The 4886-nt window shown below is 29.8% G+C and overlaps 1 pseudogene; it reads right to left on the bottom strand.

The window, feature by feature from the left end:
• Positions 1–1199: 1199 nt before the first annotated feature.
• Positions 1200–4040, bottom strand: LOC107845904 (annotated as a pseudogene).
• Positions 4041–4886: the final 846 nt, after the last annotated feature.

Raw genomic sequence — 4886 nt, 5'->3', positions numbered from 1 at the left:
TGACTTATGAAATTTGTACTATATACTTCTTTATAAATGATTTATGAGATTCAGATTTCAGTTTTTCCTCAAGCTGTGTAAGAAATTTATATCGGCATGCATGTTTTCTTCAAAGTTGATGATATTGTTTACTTATTGCATTGCACCCCATATGCTCAGTACATCCTAGAAGTACTGATCTACATATACGTATGTGTGCTACATTATCTCATAATGTAGGTTTAGGTGCTCAGTATCCACAGTGTGAGTAGTCTGAGCATCTTTATCTACACTTCCACAGTGGTGAGTCCTCATGATTCGAGGACCTACTTCTTTAGATTTTCAATTTTCATTTAGTATACAGACTAACATTTTCAATTCACTTTGAGTCAGTTGGGGGTCTGTCCCAATGGCTCTCTAGTTCTTTATTAGTTGTAGAGGTTTGTCGGACTACGAGTTTGTTTAAATACTATTGGTATTTTTTCCCAGACAGTATCTATCATTTATTTGTTTTATTTTCGATATGACACAACATTTATTCTTGGCTAGACTATCTTAACATAAGTGATAGAAGAAGTACTAGGCTCAGAGGGTTAGCTTAGGGCTACTTGTAGCCTTAAGCACCGTGCGATGTCTCGGGATGAGATTTTGGGGCATTATATTTTCTTACCAATTAGAATCTAAAGGAAATACCTTCATAGGTAATAATTACCTGTGGATTTATAAAATCCCCAGGTAATTTAGCGGCAAAAATAAATCTGCAGGTATGTTATTTGCGGATTTATTTGTGATTAACTTTCAAAATTTTGCATGAATTATTTGGTAAAATTTTATTAAAAAAAAAAAGATTTTACCTATGGATTTTCATGAAAAAAAATCATAAATTACTCCCCACAAAGATTTCCAAGTAAATCCCTAGGTAATTTAGCTGCAAAAATAAATCTGCAGGTACGTTATTTGCGGATTTATTTGCAATTAACTATAAAAATTTTGCATAAATTATTTGGTAAAATTTCATAAAAAAGGAATTTTAGCTGGGGATTTTCACGAAAAAAGTCACAAAGTATTCCTCACGAACTATTTCGCAAGAAAATTCATATGAAATGCCCCAAGTAAATCCGCAAGAACAAATTTTTTTAATAAAATTTTCGTAAATATTTAGCGTGTACATCCCCATGAAAATTCCCAAGTAATAATGCACACGTAAATTACTAAAAACATTTCACAATTAATCAAAAATCTATTCAAAACCTTCAATAATTCTCAAAAACATCATCCAATACAAGTCTAATGTAAGTCATTACAGCTAACAAAAAAACATAATTCAAAACATCCACATCAATAATGTATGATTGTTCAATGGTCCAAAACAAAATATTTCAAACTTGAATCCTCAATAAAACTACCAACCATGAAGTTCAGAATCACTTTCATCAACATTATCAAGATTAGAATCACTTTCATTCACGTGGTCAAAGTCGTCATCATTTCATCCTATTGGTTGTCTTCTTGAGATAGGTGTTCATCATTTAAAAAATCCTTTAACTTCCAAAAGTGCAAGACCTCTCCACCACAAGAGGACGCTTGTACTAAATTGCTTGATGCTACAACAAAATACACAGAAAACAAATGACAAGATTAGAGTTGCACTAGGAAAAAGGCAAATACAAAAAAAGTATTGACAACAATAGAAAGATCTATTTCAATAAAAATTTTGTTATTTACTTACATTAATTGAACATGAAATAGAAGGGTGGGGTTGATATTATAATTTTATGTTACTATAATTAACCATTTTCAAGTAACTAATTCACATTTCAAGTAACTACACTTGACCATTTTCAGGACACTACTACACACTTCAAGTCACTACGCAACCATTTTAAAATAACTACTTCACATTGCAAGTCACTACATTTAAAACATTTTCGAATCACTAGTACACATTTCAAATCACTACACTTAACTATTTTCAATTAACTAATTCACATTTCAAGTCACTATACTTAATCATTTTCAAGTAATTATACTTTATTATTTTCTAGTTATTAGTACACATTTCAAGTGACTACACATAATCATTTTCAGGTCACAAGTTCACAATTTCTAGTAACTACACTTAACCATTTCAAGTTACAAGTTCGCAATTTCGAGTAACTACACTTAATCATTTTCAAGTCACTAGTACACATTTCAAGTCACTACACTCAATCCATTTTCAGATAGCTAATTGACATATCAAGTCACTATACTTAAACATTTTCAAGTCACTATACTTAACCATTTTCAAGTCACTAGTACACATTTCAAGTGACTACACTTGACCATTTTCAAGTAACTAATTCACACTTCAAGTCGCTACACTTAACCATTTTCAAATCACTAATACACATTTTCAATCATTACACAATCATTTTTAAATAAGTAATTCACATTTCAAATCATTATACTTATCCCTTTTTAAGCTCACCTTTCATGAAACTACACTAAACCATTTTTAATTCACTAATCCACTTCTCAAGTGACGACATTTGATCATTTTAAAGTCACTAGTACACATTTCAAAACACTACACTTGATCATTATATACAGTTTTAATTTAAGATCACAATATTTCAGAATGTTCTTCACTTTGTTAAACTCTGTCTCAAGTTAAATCAGACAAACAAATTGAAATGAAATACTTAATACAACTTGACATTAATGAATAATAATGCACTTCATAGTTCTACCAGTCAACCATATTACAAACTTAAATACAAATTAACTTGACAGTAATGAATAATAAAGCGCTTGTTAGCCCTACCGATCAACCACATTACTAGCTTAAATACAAATTAACTTGACAATAATGAACAATAATGCACTTGTTAGTCCTATTAGTCAACCACATTATTAACTTAAATAAAAAAATTTTAACACAATCATTTATATTCCACCTCTTTTTTATCTCTGTTAAAAGAGCTTGAAACATCTTAATTTTTAACTTAAACTCATACCAATTTATACTATGTCACATAATTTAGAACGAAAAACAATTACTAAGCATGTTACAGATGAGAAGAGGCATAGAAGGTCTGGGTCAACATAAAGGTCCAAATAATGTTTGGGCTACTTTTTACCTATATGCGAATCACTTAAGAAATATAATGTGTACTTGGGATAAGTTCACACCAGATCACCAATATAAAATCTACTTCACTGTAAATTTACCATATATATGTATACATACAAATGCTAATACGAATAAATCTTTAAAATTTTCATCGGATAATTAAAAATGCATATATAATGAGAGAAATAATTAGACACACCTTCTTTTGTTTTCCATCACCAGATTTTTCTAGCTTAGAAGATGGCGTTGAAACGTCTTTGCAGTTGAAAAGTCCTAAATTAGACAGACCTTCTCCACCACTGCTTCGCATCCCTTTGCCGTTGAAAAGACCTGAATTCAACACCACTTTTTTGCAGTAACTGACATGCTAATTTTCACACAAACACTGTTCAATACAAATATGCAGAAGCGCAAACAGATAAGCAAATGTGTTATGCTGCTGAGTACTAATAGCATATGTCATACATCGACATACTCTATTGTTTGAGTTCAAGTGACTAGTATTAGCTACCGATAATTAAAAATACACAAATGAATAAAAAGGTGAAATTATCTCCTTTCCACCATAGGAACACTGGTTGAGCAGAAGCCGTCACTATTCTTTCTTTTCTATGCCATGAGACATATTATAGATCCCTCTCCCAATAATAAACAGGGCAGAAGCTGCCAAAGCAGCTGGAATGGCCACTAAGGTAATCTTTTCATAATGACCTTTTAAGTATGTGTGCTTATGAATGCTTTGGTAAAACTTTTGCTCCTCAACAATCTTTTATCTGGGATAGAAGGGTACTTCTTCTGACATCTTGAAAAGTAATTAGAGAGAAAGCTGAAGGCAATGAGTCCTGAATTCAATACCATATTTTTTTACTAATCTCCATCTTATGAATCCTCTAATTATAGTTTATGATGAAGCGACACTGGTGGTACCGAGGTTTCCGGCTGGCTGGTAATTGTATCAGCCGATGGCTATGCCTAGAGAGAAAAGGGAGAGAAGATAGAGAAAGAGTAGAGAGATGCAGCTATTTTTTATGACAATGAGATATTAGGGTTTCCTTGATGTATAAAAGGAAAGTAAGGATGAGCGGATCTCAGTCGTTGGATCATTTTTTATCAATGGTTGAGATTAAAATTATTTAAAAAAGGGTTAGAAAATGAAATTATTGTTAATTTGGTTAAAATTGACATTAATTGAGTATAAGATGGCTAAAATTTAAATAAATTAGAAAAATTATTTTAAGTTAGGCTTTTATTAAATAAATATAATTAGGTGTTATTATTAAAAATATACAACACATTTAGAATTAAGATTATATTAAAAAAATATTTTACAAAATTGTCGTTAATAACTTAAAATAAATTAGTTACAAGATTTAAAAATAATAATCATAATTATAATAATAATGAAAACTAGACAATGTATTTGTAAATTGTGAGTGTGCATATTTACGAAAGATGATTTATGTAAGAAAATTATGTAAAATATGATATTTGAATTAATAAATTGTAAAAAATGATAATAAAAATAATTTGTAAATATTTAAATCATTAATGCGACACGTCATTATTTATATAATATGAGAATAATGTGTAAAAATATTAATATTTGAAATTAAATAATTTTAATAAAAAAGCAGCGAAAAAGAGCATCGGTAGGCCAAAATTAAGTGTCAATAGAAGCAGAAACAGGCACGTTATAAATGTCTATTTTATTTTATTAACAGATATTATTAATTTTTTATAAGTAAATCACTTATAATAATTAATTAGGGGGTAATATAATAAAATCACGGTG

This window comes from Capsicum annuum, chromosome 10, assembly GCF_002878395.1.
Source record: "Capsicum annuum cultivar UCD-10X-F1 chromosome 10, UCD10Xv1.1, whole genome shotgun sequence".
NCBI classification, from domain to species: domain Eukaryota; kingdom Viridiplantae; phylum Streptophyta; class Magnoliopsida; order Solanales; family Solanaceae; genus Capsicum; species Capsicum annuum.
The sequence above is the reverse complement of the archived record's forward strand: the minus strand, read 5'-3'. Positions and strand labels throughout refer to the sequence as shown.